At 36.2% G+C, this 19,968-nt stretch overlaps 1 pseudogene; it reads left to right on the top strand.

Annotated features, from left to right (window-relative positions):
- Window positions 1-8,041: 8,041 nt before the first annotated feature.
- LOC110586508 lies at window positions 8,042-8,343 on the top strand (annotated as a pseudogene).
- Window positions 8,344-19,968: the final 11,625 nt, after the last annotated feature.

Below are 19,968 nucleotides of genomic sequence, written 5' to 3' on the forward strand. Positions count from 1 at the left end.
TTCTTACCACCACAATTTTGGGTCAATTAATAACATACATTCAGAGATGCTTAAAAAGAAAGGTTTCATGGAACTGGGATGAGTTACATGTATACTTCACTTAAAAGGCTAAAAGTCAAACCTGTCTTGCCCAGAATTTCTCCCTCGGCTCTTCCCATTTCCAATGAGATTCCATCATCTCCAAAGGGGATAATTTAGAAATTTTTTCTTTTCCAAATTTCCTCTCCCCCATCACTTTTTAATACCACAGATATATTACAGCTAATGTACTATATATCAGCTAATGTACTATATGGATATCTGCGTATTATACATAAAAAATAGCAAGATCTTTTCACCTCCCAAGAAGAAATGTTTACCTCCTTGGAGGTGGTCTTGTGCCCACAGGGAATGCATGCTACAGAGTGACAAACAGCACATTACCTGGCATATAGTCCCACAAGAAATGTTTAATGTCAAACATGTTTAGAAAATAGTTTCTTAACATGGTATCCACAGAAACCTCGCAGAATTCTGGGTGGGCTCACCAAAATCATATGGAAAAATTTGGATCATCAGGAATTATTCTGAGGAGTTTTCCCTATATTCTCAAATTGTTCCTTGAGAAAGAAATTAAGAAGTACTAGTTTCAGACCAATAGGCAAAGGGATATTTGTATACTGGAAATATTTATTTTCTACAGGACTGGAGATGTTTTAAAGCCATTAACTCAGGGGGCGCCTGGGTGGCTCAGTCATTAAATGTCTACCTTTGGCTCAGGTCATGATCCCAGGGTCCTAGGATTGGGCCCCATGTGGGTCTCCCTGCTCATTGGGGAGTCTGCTTCTCCCTCTCCCTCTGCCCCTCCCCACTTGTGCTCTCTCTCTCTCTCAAATAAATAAAATCTTTAAATAATAGACAAAAATAAATTAAAAAATAAAATCATTAACTGAGTTAATGCATTCTATATAATGGTTTCTGTTTCCCTCTGTTGAAATACCCGAATTCAAGTTAGATCACCAAACTTTTACAGAGCACTTTGTGAAAATGGCTACATATGTAAACAAAGTGGAACACTGCCCTGAGCTTTCTTAGAACAAGAGTTATTGTTAAATGGTTTGCACTGTTAGCCCAAGTTTTAGCCTCAAAGTTGCTGGTAGGATTACTAGAGACCGATACGGTCATTTGGTTCTATGTGGGAAATGTTGGATCCCAGATGAGAATTTACAAAGGCCTTTGAGGTCTCTGAGTGGAATAGCTAGCTAAGAAGTCTTATAACTCCAAAGTGCTTCAGGAATATTTAACATTTTAGGAATGGAGTAAATAAGATAACTTATATAAAGCTGAAGTTGAACAAAGACAGAGATTAACTCATATTAGTATGTTTGCCGGCAAATTCTTTTAAGAAATCCTCCCAATTCCCAAGACCTTTGCCTGAGCTGAAAAGGCTTAGCATAAGCTGGAAATACAAAGGCAGGAAATGGACTTTAATAATATTTCTCAATTCAAATTTCCATTAGTAGTCAAATAAATAAGCAAATGATCTTGCAGCAATGAAAATGATCTACAACTACACAGAGTAACATGAGTGGACCTCACAAATATAATGGTCAACAAACAAAAAGCCAGATACAGTTTTCATGCTTTATAATTCCATTTCCATAATTTCAAAAATAGGCAAAACCAATCCCTGGTGACAGAAGTCGGGATAGTAGTAGTTGCATTTTGTGTGGGGCTGGGTGGCAGGCAATGACCAAAGAGGACATGAAAGGGGCTCCTAAGTTATTGGACACTGTCTCTTTATCTAGGCAATTTGTACACTAGATCTGCACTGTGTGAAAACTCACTGAGCCTTACACTTAGGACACATGTCCATTACCTGTGTATTACACTTTTTAAAAATTTACTTTAAAAAAAATAAAATGTATTTTTTAGCTTGTTGAAGTTTCCAGATATAAGTTCTACATAGTTAATTGGGTCTTTTCATGTTTTTATATTAATAAAATAATTATTTGTATATAACATGTTTATGAGAAGTATATGTTCTATGTAAAGGGTACTGTAAAAGAGATACCAATAGAGACCACAATTATAAAAACAAAAATATATCAAGCACAGGGGTGGGAGGGATGGGGTGGCTGGGTGATGGACATTGGGGAGGGTAGGTGAGCACTGTGAATTGTGTAAGACTGATGAATCACAGACTTGTACCCCTGAAACAAATAATACATTATATGTTAATAAAATAAATAAAATAAAATAAATAAAATTCTTGTATGTACAAAAAAATATATATCAAGCACACTGGATCCCCTTCTCTTACTTGAAAATTATTCCTCGGTTACTAAATTTAATCCAGAATTTTGCATTTCAAAAAGATTTAGCAACTCCTGGAATGGCACAACAAACCACATTAAAGTAGAGATAAGAACTCAAAATCTGGACCAGAACCCAAACAAGTGATTTCACACCTCTAAATTTTATTTAGTTTATTTATAAAATGAGGATAGCAATAGTATTTACTTAATGTGATTGCCATGAATATCAAATCAGATAATATAATAAAGTAATTAAGCTAGTACCTGGCACATTCTAGGAACCTCAGAGAGACTGCTATTCTGAGCAACCTTGCTAATAGATTTGAATCAAGAGATTTAAAAGCTCATAATCTTCCTCAACTCTTCATAAAAAGTGCCTGTATCTATCTCATTTTGTTCCCAGTGTATATCACATTTTAATTAGGTTTTACCTCCAAATCATATTCAACACACTACAAATGGACTGTTCCTGCTAATCCAGGAAACCCCACGGAAATCTACGTCCTCTTTTTCTGGTGTCTGCCTGGGTCATACATTAGTAATGTTGTGCCAGAGAAAACAGCCAGTGCTCTTCCCAATCATCTAAGTAACTGGGCTCAACTCGGTGGTGTGTTTTTCCAATAGGCATGATTACCTAGGTGATTAAATTATGATCTTGATCACCCAGAGTCTCTCCTTCCTTCCCCCCTGATGCCTTCACCCTGGCTCATGAGTTGTTTCTATTTGGTTACATTGCTTTTCTTTTACCACACTGGCCATTGAGAGTTTCTATGTCAACTGGAGCAAACTGATAAATGTTTAACAACTAGCTCTCCAGAGAAGATACCCTGATTTGTAGCATATGCTTACTTTTGCATGTAAATACTTCTTCTGTGGTCTGTTGAAGCTACCTATATGAGATCACTGAACAGAGTTGGGAAGAGAGCCACACAATCTGCTCTGAAAACCAGTATGGACCAGCTCTAGCATACCACAATGTTAATTCAAATCTGAGCTCAGATATTAAATGCAAAAATTCACTTTGACCTGTCTTCCTTTCCCTCATCCCTTTGTACCTTCCCCTTTGTTATTCTCTTACCCTCTCACTCTTTCTTTCTTCTCCTTCTCCCTCAGTAGTTGGATCTTCACCACCTTTGGAAGTCACTTTGAACTTGCTCAAGCTATGGAAATGCCCTTTCTCATCACACTCTATGGAGGCTGCATACGTCCACCACATGGCAAAGTAGCTTTGTTGCTCCTTAGCGCTCAGGTCTACACTTGCAGGTCAGATCATTGGGAATACTATGGGCAATTGTCTTCTTACAATAGACGGGTCAATTCAACAATTTGAAAAATTTTGGTATGGAACTAGCCCTTATTAGAGATTAATGAAATAAATAGAAGCATACAACCTTTAGAAAAAAAGTGTTACATTCTGACAACATATGGTTGGCAAAACTGCCCTGTACACTCTCCACAGAGACAAATGCAAGACTTTTGTTAGGAAAACTCTAGAGAACAAAGTATTTGTTTTGTTTTGCTTTGCTCTTTGCTTCTCTCTCTCTCTCTCCCTCTCTCTTAGAACAGAAGGCATTGTCAGAAAGATCAAATATTTTCCTAGTGAAAAAACATTTATTCTCTTGTTTGATATTTGAAGAGTTATTTTTGAAGTGAGACAAATTCCCTTTGTGACTTATATATCAAAAAGTTAAAATCTAAATGAAATTTCTTTGCAGTACTAACTGAATGAAGGATTTATCTTAACTACTATGGTGAAGGCAAATCTGTCTTTGCTTGTCTTCATGTTCTCAAATCTTCATAAGTATTTGTCTATAGTCTTTAGATCTGTTGCCAACATAACAGATTAGTCAGGACAATTCTATTTTTATAATTAGGTCCCACACCAGCCTACATTCACCAAAATCGGTCCTACCTATTTGCCATCATTGCCATTTCTCTGTAGAAAGAAAACGACAGATTTTCTGAGTGGTGCTCCAAGCACACAAGTTTGCCCATCAGTGTGGTACATATCACTGTATAATTTTCAAATGATTTTAAAACTTATTAAAAATGTCCCGCTTAGCCACAAAATGAAGTAAAAGAATGGAGACCAGTCATTTTATATTTATTACCATTGCTAAGGGGGAAAAAAATCCTACTATAATAAATAAATGCTAGGTTCCCAAGGGCAATGATTATATTCTATCATCTGTCTAGTTACTCCTAGGAAGGACTGCAACCAATATGCGAGGAAGCTGGGTGAAAATTGTAATATTTAACATGTGTCTGAGGATGTAGACTTAATATATATTAAGTCATTTTCCACTAAAAGCAATTACCTAGGGTCAGGATTGTTAGCTTTGTCTTTTTACATATTTGCTTGTTAAAAGAATTCATCAGTGGATATGGAAGACAGTGAAATATTTCTTTAACCTAGAATTCTCTAGTTATGATGAACTAACGGGTATTAATTAAACAAAGCCAGGGCTAGGGTAGAGCAAGAAAGATACCTAGGGTGAAGAAGTCAAAGAAGCACTTACTTTTAGTGCAGGGCCCTGGTCCTGGCTCTGTAATTAAACCACATTAACAGAAGAACTCAAATGCTATTGGGTATTACCTCCAACACCTGTCAATGCAGGCCATGGCCTCATGTCAAATGTCCCTCAATTACTGTTGTGACTCCCAGAAGATGCATTACAAGTGGTCATGAATAAACTCACTGCTGCAGGGACAGTCTCTCAAAATTTCACTGTGCTTTGTTGTAATGTGGGAAAGAAGGGTTTGATTCATAGTGTTTCCAGCACTGCTACTTTTGCTTCGAGTCTTACTGAAGTTTAATGAAACCACTCTTACAGTCATCATTCACAGCTCCCTGATATCCTCTGGACTTGGACATGAATTCAGTGCCGCCAACTGGGATGGGGAAACAAATATCAGGGACAGATCTTCTGCTCACTACAATGTTCCACCTTCTGATATTCCAGAAATGGATTCCATAGTCATCTTTATTCTGCTCTATCAGTCACAATAAGTGCTCCCTCTCTCTTTTATCCATCCACTCATCCATCCTTCCATTACCCTATTGATTCAACAAATATCTATGAAGAAAATTCTGTGAGCCAGGCACAATGCAATGGGGTCTCAGTGTTAGACAAGGATTTTACAGTCTTCTTGGGATGCTATTAAGTCTAAACTTCCACAACCCATTCCAGCAACCATCCAGACATGCTTGAATCTTTATACTCAATTTGGGATCTCAATCTAGTTTTACAAAAGTTAAATAAAATGGCTATGTAAAAACTAGATCTTTTTTTTTAATTTCAAAAATTTCTAATGAGCTCAAAACTGGGGGATAGACTGAAGAAAATTTTTCCTTTAAGTAAATATACTATATGGAAAAAAATATTTACTTAGCAAACAGTATGTTTAGTTGATTAATTATATTCTTGATAAAAAGATCATGCCACAATTTTTTTCTTCTTAGACTATATCTGAACAAACACCTCGAGACAGACAAAAGGAAGCAACTAAACTCTAAGCAATGGAAAAGAAAAAGAATTTATATTTGGGATATCCTGTGGAAAAGTGAAACAATTGGGTTACATGGACACCTAGAAACAGACAAAAATACCAAATTCAAGTTATTGAAATTTAAGCAGAAAGCAAAATGACTATTGTTTGTTCTCTGGTGTACTGTATGCTTATTAAATATTATTATACTTGAAATGAAATATAGTTTTGCAAGACTTAATTTTCACTCCTATTCACATGGTCCTAAATACCATCCACCTGGTGCCACTTGAAGGGATGTCAGGAAACTCAAAAGAAAAAAAAATTAACCGCCCCAAACTAGCCACTTCTACTACATGCAAAGTTTTTTTTCTTTAATGGTAAAGTTTATATGATCTAAAATCTCAATCTTACCCTGAGATCATGTCCGAGACTTAACCGACTAAGCCACCCAGGCACCCCTCTGAAACTTACTTTATTAATAGTTCTTCACAACTACCTCAATGTTTTTTCACAGCCTCCTCTTATTTGCTGTAAACTTATTATTCCTCATCGCTAAACCTCTCAAGTTGTGATGATTAAATAAGAAAAAGATCAAATGAGAGGATTCATTTCAGCTGCTAATAACAGAAAGCCCCAAGTAACAATTGCTTAAATAAGGTAGCATATTCCTTTCTCATGTAATAGAATTCAGTTGGAGGCTGTTTGGGGCAGGAATGGTAGCTCCATAATTATCAGTCTCCTTTTAGCTTCTTCAGTGCCACGGTGATCTCAAGCTCAAAGATATGTGCTCCAATGCCAATTGGCAGCAGGAAAGAGGAAGGAGAAAGAATGACTGGACACCAGCTTTCACTATAGCTTATCTGAAGAAACTTAATCACCTAGTCACACAAAACTGCCAGCCACAATCTTTTTTTTTTTTTTTAAGATTTTTTATTTATTCATTTGAGAGAGATAAAGAGAGAGAGAGCATGAGCAGGGAGAGAGGCAGAGGGAGAGGGAGAAGCAGGCTCCCCGCCGAGCCAGGAGCCCGATGTGGGGCTCGATCCCAGGACCCTGGGATCATGACCTGAGCCGAAGGCAGACGCTTAACCATCTGAGCCACCCAGGTGCCCCCAGCCACAATCTTTTGGTCTCAAGTTCCATAGGCATGAATCAGAAACCAATCCAAGATGCCTCATTACATTTGAGGAAGAGGGTCAGTTATCCCATTCCTTCCCTTGGATGGGAGATGGGACCTCAATACAGAATGTTCCAAACTAGTTCTCACCAAATCCTGCTGCATCTCCAGCAACCTTACTGTTTTAGATCCTTGTGTATGACTCATCCAGCAGCTTCACAGACATGTTCTTTGAAATTTCAGCTTGTTAATCTGACTCATAGCACATTGTAACTTGGAGTTCAGACAAAGCTTCCAACATAACATCCTGTGACACTAGCAGAAAAGGAAGACCTGATTTTTTTGTAGCCAGCCATCTTAATAAATTTTCTTTTTAGTTCAAATAGATTTTTAGTTCGGTTTCTTGGTTTTCTGTGGTATTCAATTATATCATCAGAAAAAATTTTTTAATACATTTATTCCACATAGTACCTTATTCCATTACCATATTGAATGATCACAGTGCCCATTACAATTCTTGCCTTGTTCTTAATTTTAATGGGAATGACTTTAACATTTCACTATACATATTTACCGTTGGTTTCTGAAATGTACTCTTAAGGGGTTTAAGACTTGTACAGGCACTAATCATGTTTTATCTCCTTTTATTTCCATGAAATAAATTAAGTTTCCTAATGTTGATCTTTATATAACTAGAATGTGGAAACTTCCCTTAATGATAGTCTATAACCAGTTGCCCCCTCCCTTGAAACCATTACACTATTCACCCCCTTCCAATATAATTCATACTGCTCCTTGCAAAGATCTCTGAAATTCTATTTTCAAATTTCTTTTAGTCCTCTTTCTCTTCCAGCCTATAGGTATTTTTTTTGTTGGTATGGTTTGGTTTTTTGGGTTTTGGTTTTGGTTTTTTGGTTTTGCAGGGGGTTTGCTTGTTTGGGTTTTTTTGTTTGTTTAATTTACGTGTCTGTGTCACTGGGTAGATTGAGCTCTTTAAAACAAAAACTGCTACATTTTTTGGCTGTCTTCAGAAATTCTCGGGTGGCTCACAGAAGCTCAGGCGGTGGCAGGAGCAGCATGGGCCAAGCAGCCCAGCTTCGCGAAGGCTCTGGGCGCTCTGGGCCCTGCCACAATGATGACCTAGAAGAAGGTCAGCTCTGTCAAGAGGGCAGGAAAGGAGGGGCCCAAGAGATCTGTGAGGCTGTTGGCCAAACCTGCTCCTGCAAAAGTGGAAACAAAGCCAGGAAAGGGGACAGGACAGGATAAATCTTCAGACAAAAAAGTACAAACAAAGGGGAAAAGGAGGGGAAGGGAAAATAGGCTGAAGGGGCTAACCAAGAAACAAAGGCAGACTTACCTACAGAAAATGGAGAAACTAAAAATGAGGCGAGTCCAGCTTCTAATGAAGCAGGAGAGAAAGAAGCCAAGTCTGATTAAAATCATTACTATGTCTTATCAGTGGTCCCTGTCTCCCTTCTTGTAATATTTTTATCCACTATTGTGTAAATGCAGGTTTTTTAGTGGCTCCAAAAACATTTTTAAGAAGGAGGGAATCCCACCTCAACCCATTTTTTAAAGTGTAAATGCTTTTTGTTTTTAAGAGACAAAATCCTTTGCTGTTGTGTATTTTCTGGTATGACCAGAAAAGAGTGGGATATTGAAAGTGGGAGGCTTTGATTGCCTTGGGTGTCAGCTTAATATTCCATAGATGGGGTAGTTTTTCTATCCTATAATATGAAGCATACTAAATGGCAATTTGGAGTCAATCGTGCGTTTAATATGTCTTGAACATTTTAAATTACTTCTATTCCCATGTTGTTTTTGGTAGAATTGTTTCCTAAAGAAACCCACTCCTTGATCTTGGCATTCCCTGTCAGAATTTTGTGCACTCTGTCACATCCTCGTTGTGGTAGTCCGGTTTTCTAGAAACTCTGTTAATGTGTTGTGCAAGATTGAAAATTTAAGTATGTAGTGTATAGGATATTAAATTGTGAATTAATGGGGTGTAACAATGTTACAGTGTATCAACATTTGGAGATATTGGTACTTGATATACCATTAAGGAAAATTTGCCTGCAGATTTTAAGCTGGGAGGTCACTGGAATAACTTTTAGAAAATAGCCACAACTACATGATTTTTTTTAGATTTTCTATACATACGTTAAGAGTTGTATACAAATGAGATGTCTGTACTGATCCTCAGAACAATCAATAAAAACTCAATTATGAAAGAAAAAAAGAAATTATCATAACGCCTGGCATGTAATCGATGTTCAATAAATACCACAATGACTTATAGGACACTGCCCTCTGCACTTGACTATGTTAAACAAACAAATAAACAAAAAATACAAGCCAGTATCCGGGATGAAAATAGATGCAAAAAATCCCACAAAATACTAGCAAACTCAATTCAGCTACACATTAAAATGATCATCTACAATGACCAAATGGGGCTTATCTGTGACACGCAAGGGTGGTTCAATATTTATAAGTCAATAAATATAATACACCACATTAACAGAATAAAGGATAAAAATCATGATGATCTCAGTAGATGGGAAAAAGCATTTTACAAAATTCAATATCCTTTCATAATAAAAGCTCTCAACAAGTATAGAAGGAATGTAACTCAACATAGTAAGGGCCATATATGACGAGCCCACAGTTAATATTATACTCAGTTGTAAAAAGTTGAAAGCATTTCCTTTAAGATCGGGAACAAGACAAGGATACTCACTCTTACCACTTCTATCAACATAATACTGGAAGTCCTAACCAGAGTAATTAGGCAAAACAAGAAATAAAATCTATCCACATTGGGAAGGAAGAAGTAGATTAATTCTATTTCCGATAAAACTATTCCCTGTCTCTCTTGGTTAGTGTTTATATAGAATATTTTTTGTTATGTCTTAGTTTTTAACCTTTCTTTTGTAAGGCATTATCATTTGCCAACAACACATAGCTATTTATTTTTAAATCAAATCTGATGGTCTTGGTCTTCTAATAGGATAATTAGTTTATTACATTTATTCTAATTACTAATATATTTGTATTTATAACACTTCAAAATAAGGTTTTTAGTTTACTATCCTTTTCTTAGTATCTTGTTTTTCTTTTCCTGCTTTTTGTTGACTTGATAGACATTTTTTCCTGGTTAGAAATTGAGCATTCTATTATTGCAGTGGCTTTGTTTCCTTTAAAAATTTTAATATATACATTTAATTATATTTCTCCCTACTAAAGTCTGAAGTTAATCAATAGTTACTATCATCTTTCAAAGTTATGTTAACAAATTGTATTTTGTTCAGGTACTCGATCTTGTTTGCAAGCCCTCCCCAAATAGCTATTATTAGTGATGGTCATAATTTTAGTATTTTTAAGTTTGTTAGGTCAATTACTTTGTTCCCTATTTTTCTTCTCATTTTCCAAACCTTTTTTTTCTTTTTTTAAGATTTTATTTATCTATTTGAGAGAGAGAGCATGAGAGAGAGAGAGAGAGAGAGAAGGAGCTGGGGGAGGGGCAGAGGGAAAAGGAGAAGCATATTCCCTGCCCAGATATTCATAAACACAAAAGCACAAATAAAATGTTGCCTGTAGATCCTCACCGACAGTCATGCTGAAGGATATACTTTAGCAAGAAGAAAATTGAATTATTAAAACTTTGGAAGGACACCTGCTACATGACCCCTAATTTGTGTGTAGAGGTATAATATGCAGCCTAGGAACCATTTTTCTCTAGCACAACATAAAGCAGATGAAATTTTATATCCTGAGCTTAAAGAAAAAATTAACCTAATCAAGTTAGTACAAAATTCTATGAGGGTAATGTCCACTGATAATCAAGACTTTATGATGAGTATGGTTATTTTGTAATTTCTCTTTATCCAGTGTCTGATTTAGGGGGGTCTCCTACTATACAAAATTGATGTTTACTTTATAGAAGTCTTCATTTTGTTATTGTCGTCATTTACTATAGATCAAGATCAGATGGATTGTTTCAGTAAGCACATGAGGAGGAGTTAATTATACAGTTAAAACAATACTGGCATTTTGAATTAATGAATATGCTAATTTGTTTAGTTCAATTTATGTAAAGAATTTACTATAATCACATCTGGTAAACTTGGAAGTTTAAGAAACAATTCTAAACATTTTTATTCAAATAATTGCTCAGTACATCTGTCAATTACTTGTTAATTGACTGAAATAGGACTCATAACTATGCCATCTGTCACTAACACTCATTCCAAATACCAGTTGATCCCTTAGTGTTAAATGCAAATTGACCTGTTCATTCAACTACTAAGTTTTATCTGTTTGATTCAATTATGCCACTTTGCTACTTTTTTATGCTCACCACACATCTGGATTTATTTTTGCCATGGCAGTAATTATGTCAATAAGCATCAAAATGTGTATCATTCAACTACTATAGTCCTCTAATCTAAACATAGCTTTAGAATAGATTCATTTGACCTTTAGATTTTAGCTCTATTATTTTATTTAGTAGTCCATGTAATTCTCTATCGTTTATAATTTTTAAATCCAGATTGACAGAAATATTTTTTAAATCCTAATACCTGGTACATTGTTGAAAACCTACTAGGAATAAGATAAAAATATGAGAAATCTTCAGTGTCATTTTGATAAAATCTCTGAAAAGAAAGCAACTTTGTATTCATTTAAAGGATGAAATAAGGGGCACCTGGGTGGCTCAGTCAGTTAAGCATCTGCCTTCGGCCCAGGTCATGATCCCAGGGTCCTGTGATCATGCCCCGCATCGGGCTCCCTACTCAGAGGGAAGCCTGCTTCTCCCTCTCCCTCTGCCTGCCGCTCCCTGCTTGTGCCCCCTCTCTCTCTCTGTCAAATAAATAAATAAAATCTTTAAAAATAAATAAAGGATGAAATAAAGAGATGTTCAAAGCTTCCCATGTGGAGATGTTTTTATTCTTTGTCTAACACATGGGATTCTGTACAAATTATTCTCATTAAAGCTAATGATAATCTTGATTGTAACTTCCCTAGGGTCTCAGTGGGAAATCAGAGGCTGGCATTTCTAAAGTTATCTGAAGATAAAGATAACTTCCCAATTATTCTATAGCATGGTTATCCACTCCTTACAGGCCACAGTTTACTTGAATGGTTTTAATGCTCTTGTATGTATAACACACAAGTAAATCACCATTCACAACTGGCATTACAAATGTTGTACCAAAAGTTAGGCATCTCGTTACACCAGATACTGTGTTGTGCTGCTCTGAAATCCTCCTCAGGACTGAAACACTCACTTCTTCCATTGCTGGGAATGTTGGCCGATAGCTCTCTGAATATCTCTCTCCAGGAATTAGCCTCAGCCAAAGAGAGCAGACTGGCCCAAGGTCAACCCCCTCCTCAAGGGTGGCCTGCATTCAAAGACTGGTAGATACAGGAGATAAAATCCTGGCTTCTTGCCTCAAAACATAAAAATGCTGAAGGGCCATCCCAAATGGAGGGCTTTGTAGGATTATCGGAGGCCATAGTTGCAACTGCTTCATAGCTCGCCTTCTTGGTCTGCTCAGTATTGCTCCAATCATGTTTCCTAGCTGTTCACAAGAGCAATCCCCAATAAAACCCCTGCATGTAAATCTCAGAATCTCAAAATCTGTTCCTTGGAGAACCTGTCCTAAGGCACTTCGTTTCCTTGATTTATGTGATGTTTCAGTGAAAGCAATGTAACATTTCACGTTTTATATGAAAAAAAGCTTCACAGTCAATAGAAGAAGCAAGAAAGAACTGAAAGACCTGGGTACTATAATCTGGTAAGCTGGGGACATTTTGAAACACATTTTCAGTTATCAGCTGGAATTAGTTTTAAAAGCATTCACGAAACTGGTTTTCTCAAAACAGCAGGTGGAATTTCTTCTAAAGAAATGTAGCAATACACCAGATGAACTGGAAATGAAGATGGTACATTTTGTAGTAGCATTTAATTAGCTATAATGTTTGCATTGCCCCTGAACACAAGTGATAATTTGTCAGAGAAATACTCCATCATTTAAAAAGAAAAAAAAAAGGAAGAAAGAAATATCATATGTAGTATATTAATTAAAGTATATTAACTTAGTTATATGAAAATGCACAAATATATAACAATTCAGGCTCTGGCTAGTGAAGTAGGATGAAGATAAAGAGTTAAATTAAATCTAATCTAAATTAAATAATTTAAAATATTAGATTAAATTAGATCAAATTAAATCTAAATCTACTCCATGACAATCTGATCTCCACCAGGGCTGTTGAAATGGTAGACCATTTTTGTACTTCCTGATATGGCAAAGAAAAATAGCAGATCTATTAGAAATTCCATTTAAAGACTCCTAGATTCTGGGTCACTTCAATACCTGCCTCCTGCACAATTTGGGAATCTCTAAGGAAGTATCTCGTTTATACCACCTAAGCATGGTTTCAGTCACAAATTACACAACTATAATTTGTTATATAAACAAAGTCGATTAAGCCAAATATAAACATACTTCCAGATGTTTCACTGATTTTAGTCATTGGGAAAGCAAAAGCTCCCCATTAGTGAATTGGGAACTGATAAATCAGCATTACATGTGTTCAAAATTTGTTTACTCAGATTACACACACACACATACACACATCATTACATTTTTGCTCTTCTAAGGAATAGAGAACAAACACATGGGCCAGTACCTGTGATTAATCACCAACAGCTGTGCATTATAGAACTCTACATATGGACCAGAAGACACCAGCGCTAGGAACCCAGTGTCCTATTAATCATGCTTAAGGTTTAGGGGTATATTGAGGAACACATTTGTGTTGATGAACAAATATAATCTATTGAATTAATATTCTACAACTGAAGTTTATCTTTCTTTCATCCTTATCAGTAGTGAAGGCAAAAACATAGCTTTATAAATAGCATTTGACTATGAATTCATTCTATAAAGATAAGCAGTTATATTTTTAAATAGAGCTCTATATGTGTGTAGTACTACATTAAACCTTGGAGCTACCAAAATTGAAATGATATAAAGGCCTATAACTTATGCTTTACATTGACTTAATTTCTTATGTCAAATTAGAAGGAGCAATCAGAGGCTTATTCTTGAGTCAACAGACAACTAAATTAATGTTGCTAGCTATGGTGATAATCAGGCAAGAAATTATGATAGAGATTTATATGTCCCCAATTACTAAAAAGGAACACAAAACCCAGACCACTGAAAATAAAGCATTAGCTTTAAACTCTGTGGCCAGACAGAATGCAATTAGTAAGAATAACAGCAAATTTTGTAATAACTATCAAATCATATGATCTCATTTATAGCTCTAATTTTTAGACTTTATTTTTTTCTTTTTTGGCATTGCCTTTGTTTTGGGGGGGGTTTCTTTGTTTTTGGTTTTTCTTTTTTAATATAAATTCAATTAGCCAATATGTAGTACACCATTAGTTTCAGATGTAGAGTTCAATAATTCATCAGTTGCATATAACACCCAGTGCTCATCACATCACGTGCCCTCCTTAATGCCCATCACCCAGTTATCCCATTCCCCTACTCATGTCCCCTCCAGCAACTGTGAGTTTGTTTCCTATTAACTGAGTGGGAAGTAATCAGAGAGGGAGACAAACCATGGGCATTGTCTTTGAAAGATCATGATTGGGCGCCTGGGTGGCTCAGTTGGTTAGGCGACTGCCTTCGGCTCGGGTCATGATCCTGGAGTCCCGGGATCGAGTCCCGCATCGGGCTCCCTGCTCGGCAGGGAGTCTGCTTCTCCCCCTCCCGCTCCCCCCTCTTGTGCTCTTTCTCTCTCTCACTCTCTCTCTCAAATAAATAAATAAAAAATCTTTAAAAAAAAAAAAAAAAAGAAAGATCATGATTTACAAATAACTCATTCAAGAGGAATGTGTTTGCAGCCCCCACTGTGTGCCAAGCATTACGTTGTCATGTGGGACACTATGGGGATTAAGACAAAACTTGCCTTCTAGGAGCTTCCAGTCTGAGAGAAGATAGATAAGAAATAATGGCAATAAAATAAAGATAAGTGCTAATAAAGGCACAAATTACTACAATAGCAGAGAAAGTGGGGAATTAATTCTGCCAAGGTCAAGGGAAAGTGTGGATATGGTTAGGACATTTGAAAGGAAGAAAAAACAGAATTTTTCTAGTCAAGACATGGAAGGGAATTCCAGATAAAGAAGCAAAAGGGGCTAAATCAAGGAGACCTGAAATATATGGCAAATTCTCAAACGAACCAGAGAAAAGTGAGGGAAAGGTGAGGCTGGAAAAACCTGTATAAAAGTAGAGTAGTATCTACTCCCATACATTCCATGCCACCTTTTAATTTTTCCTGACCTTTATATTAAAAATACCATTTCAAACAACTAATTAGTAATGACAGCTCCAAATCAACTTGGTCACTAAATACTTCCCTCCAAAAAATTGTCAATCAGCTTCATAATTGCTTGATCTCTGAGTGTCTCATTAAGATGCATTGTATCACGAATTCCACTGAGTTGAGAATTAGGAGACAGGGGTCCTTCCCATAGTCTAAATAAATAATGTCACTTCACTGAATGCCAGTTTTTTACTCATCAGTAAAACGCTGGTTTGAGGTACAATCTTGCCTTAAGGTCTCTTGCAGCTCCAAGAGACTGATTACTATTGAACTGAGTATCAACCCTAAAAGAAAATCCATTAAAGGGAAATTGTTTTTCTAAAAAAGAAAAAAGGTAAGTTAAATGAAAATACAACAGGCAAGGATTCAGAGGTCAAATGGAGAACACACTGAATATGAGTTGGAAATGCCATACATCTTAAAAAGTGACAATTTCTGTCAGATGGCAAATCCTGCTTTTTTCCAAAGGCTGCATGGAGAAAGTTCTTTGAAGGTAATTTGAAGTGTGTTCTTACATTTCCCTTTCATATATATAAAATAGAGAGAGAAAGAGGGGCTAGGGGATTGTCTAAATTCTCTGGGGGATTTTGATAAACAAGATTGCTAAAAGTTGGTAACACATTCTTATAAAAAGCAACATGGGATGAGAAAGCACATACACTGCCTTTCTATCCTGGCTTCATGACTTCTCAGTTGTATGATCTTGGACAAACACTACACCTGCTTTCTAGACCTCAGTTCCTTGATATGCAATAATGGGATACAAATGCCGAGCCCATCAAGTTGTAGTGAGGAATACAAGGGACATTCTATGTAATCCATCAGCACCTCCGGCAAAGGGGTGGGTACTAGGTAAATATTGATTCATAATGATGCATAATGATGAGTAAATTCTAATCAATAATGATTCATATGTTTCATATGATAAAGCATAAAGAATAACATGCTTTACGAGGCGCCTGGGTGGCTCAGTTGGTTAAGCGACTGCCTTTGGCTCAGGTCATGATCCTGGAGTCCCGCATCGGGCTCCCTGCTCGGCAGGGAGTCTGCTTCTCCCTCTGGCCCTCCCCCGTCTCATGTGCTCTCTCTCATTCTCTCTGTCTCAAATAAATAAATAAAATCTTAAAAAAAAAAAAAAAAGAATAACATGCTTTCTATCATGCTGTATTAGGCTTCATCTTAAATCAGTGTTTACTCTCTTCTTTAGATGAGACCTAATTTAGGTTCTTCAAAAATAATTTTAAAATTTGAAATTTCAAAACACTCATAAGTTTAGAGACAGACTAAAAATATTTTTCTACTGCCCTCCCATTTTTTTACTCAAAACAATATCATATAACTTCCAGGTATTTATTATTACACCGATTTTAAATTTCTACTTGTGGGGAGCCTAGGTGGCTCAGCTGGTTAAGCACCTGACTTTGGCTCAGGTCATGATCTCAGGGTTCTGAGATCAAGTCCCACATCGAGCTCCACACTCAGTGGGGAGTCTGCTTCTCCCTCTCCTTCTACCTTTCTCTCTCAAATAAATTAAAATCTTTTAAAAAAATAAACTTCTGCTTGTGAGAGATAAATATATATTTATCTGGATACTTCCCCATCTTTTCTAGATGCAAACAGGACTTTTCTCACAATTGGGTATTTATTTCAAAGGAGAAATATATTCCAACATCTCTCTTTAAAAAAAAAAAAAGTTAAATATCAGAGCTTTAGGCTAATAAGGCTCTAGCACAGTGCTGTAGAAATTATAGACAAAGACAGGATTACTCTTGGGTTTGATTGTATAAAACTATCTTCTGTAGAGTATTTAATTCATGAGCAATCAATCATGATTTGGAAGAGATTTTTCTTCTAGTTCCGTAAGTGGTAACAATTTTAGTCAACGCCTAGTTACCTGAACTATCATTAAAGAGAAACATGTATGTGTAATCTTAATCTTAAAAGGTAACTATTCAACAATATCATATCTTGTATGAAAAGGTCTTTTCAGTCATTTTTGAGTAACCAGGATATTCAAGGTACCATGAGAGAAGCACAAAAGTGTAAGAGTCCGTCACTTGGCCTAAGAGCTTATCATACAATAGGAACATAAGATATTTACTAAAGGTAAGTGCAATACAAGACAGGATAGAAAGCCTATGAGTCGAATTAGTTTAAATGCTAGGAGAGAGCAGAAGAAGAAGATATCCTGTCAGGCTCTGTGATCAAAACAGTCTTCATGAATGCGACAAGGCTTGGACTTGGTCTGAAATGATGGGTAGGATATTGATCGATGGTGAGGAGGACATGTGGCAAGCAATACAGGTAAATAGGATAGCAGAAGCGGTTTCATGACTCTGGGGAGAACCATGAATTATAAATGAAATTTACATCTAAAACCAAGGCAACCGATTAATTAAATCCTCTGGAATTCTCATCATAGGGCCCTTCTAAAGGAACATGAGACAGTGCTAAGCACTTACGAGGACTCAAACATGCTGATACACGATTTAAACTACACATTTTACACATAGGAATCATAAGACTTAAATAATATTCCATCACACACTGAAATATCCTAACAGAGTATTCACTGGCTTGGGGGAAAAATGGTTTTCTGGTTATGGAATGGAGCAGACATGTTGGATAATCTAAGGGAAACATGCAATATATATGTGTTAAGATCTTTCTACAAATTCTGCACAGCCCTAAATAAGTGGATAAACAGGCATTTGGTACTCTGCCAAAAACATGCCTTTCCATTCCAAAAACAAATGAACATATCGTTTTGAAACTTTATCTTTTCTCTTTCCTCTTTAAATTTTTCCTAACTGCCACTTTTTAGGCAGGTCTTGCTATGGAGTACATTAACTAAAGAATTTTCAGGGGAATGCGATTTCTTTCAGTCAACCTAAAAAAAAAAGTTTACTTTACAAGTAAATATGCACTTCAAAGAAACTTTTTAAAATCTTCTCTTAAATAACAGAATCTTTTTCTTTTTAACTTTATGTCAGGTTGACATCAAAAGCATAAGATTATTGAATTGTTTTTCCTGTTTGGAACAACTCACCTGGCAGTCACTAATATAGTTCGTTTCAAAGACTTAGAGACAAATTAAAGAGATTTATTTAGGCTAATTTCCTCCTCCAAGGACAGTCTAAGAGAGTCTTGCCTGGGGACAATGGGCAGTGCCTACGTAAGACAATGTCCATCTAACTGGAGGGCAAGAGGATGAGTGAGCCCATGCTGAAATAATCCATCTGTAACCTGCTGTTTTAATTACTGGGAACTGCAGTACAAATGACACAAATAACAATGTTATAACTTAAGAAGGGGGAAAATTACCTTAATTGGCCTTGGTAGAATTTCTTTGCCTTAAAAATAGATGAAGTAAATGAATTTTTGCAGGTAGTATTAACTCTGTTCTCCTTAGAATGTTTTTCCTGAGAAATTGTTAGTAAACAATGGCATAAGAAAATTTAAAAACAAGTTATTCAACAGCTTGATAGTTATAACAATATTTATATTCATTCTGCTCATTATTTTATTTCATCTATCTTTTGCCAACTTTCCCTTAATCCTATAAAAGATTCCTATATATTTTACCTTTTTTATTCAATGCACAATTAAAATTTCTGTTTCCTTTTTAAATGTATGTTGTAAAGGTTGAGTATGTAACATAACCTGTTACAGCATTATCCAAGAACAAATGATAAATAATAACATTACAGAGGCCAATAAAATTGTACTAAGTAGCATCACTTACATTCCGGGGGTTAGTGAACTTTTTCTGGACCCAGCAAGATAATAAACATATTAGATTTTGTGAGATACAGTCTCTGCTGCTACTCTTCAATTCTGTTGCAGTGCTAAAGCCACCTAGATAAATGGGAGCAGCTCTAGTCTAATGGAATGTATGACAAAATCAGGTGACAATCTCGATTTGGTGGTGCAAGTAGTAGCTTGCTGATCCCAGACATAGATAATTAAAAATCATCTTGTAGATGTAAAGATCCCTTAGAAATTAAATCATGCTATAAGCAGTAGGAAAGAAATTCAAATGTAAGGGTTTTCTTCCATAACAATGAAACTCAATGCAGTACTGACTCATTTTTTCTTACAGTGTTCTTTATATATGTTTTTCTTGTGAATAGGAAAACTTGACCAAGTGTAAATACGTCAACATTTTTAAATGTATTCTTAACAAATGTCAGGTTAGGTGTGAAGGAAGAACTAGAGGAGGCTGATACTACACCAACTTCCTGATTAGCAGAGAAAAAGGCTGCAACATCAACATTCAGCATTCAACATCAACATCCCAAAAACAGAGTCAACAAATGAGATTCTTCAAAAAACACTGGTCAATAGGCAAAGTAATACTAAAAAGAACGCAAGTCTATTTCAAGGTCCTAGAAGTGAAAGTAATCATCACAGAGCTGTGTTTTAACCCCTCTGTCGGTGTTTAGTCCACATAATCACCCACTGCCATACCCCACGGAACCAAGTGGACGGAATTGGCTTCCTCAAAAGAGGTGCGAGAGAGATCAAACATGTTCAATCGCAATCTGTGTTTTCATGGTTTGAAGCATATCAGAAGAAACAGATATGTTCCTCAGCTTCTCATCTCAAGCATTAAGACTCAAGAGGCTGTTGGAGATACCCATTACTCTCCTT

The sequence above is a fragment of the Neomonachus schauinslandi genome, chromosome 7 (genome assembly GCF_002201575.2).
Source record: "Neomonachus schauinslandi chromosome 7, ASM220157v2, whole genome shotgun sequence".
Lineage (NCBI taxonomy): Eukaryota > Metazoa > Chordata > Mammalia > Carnivora > Phocidae > Neomonachus > Neomonachus schauinslandi.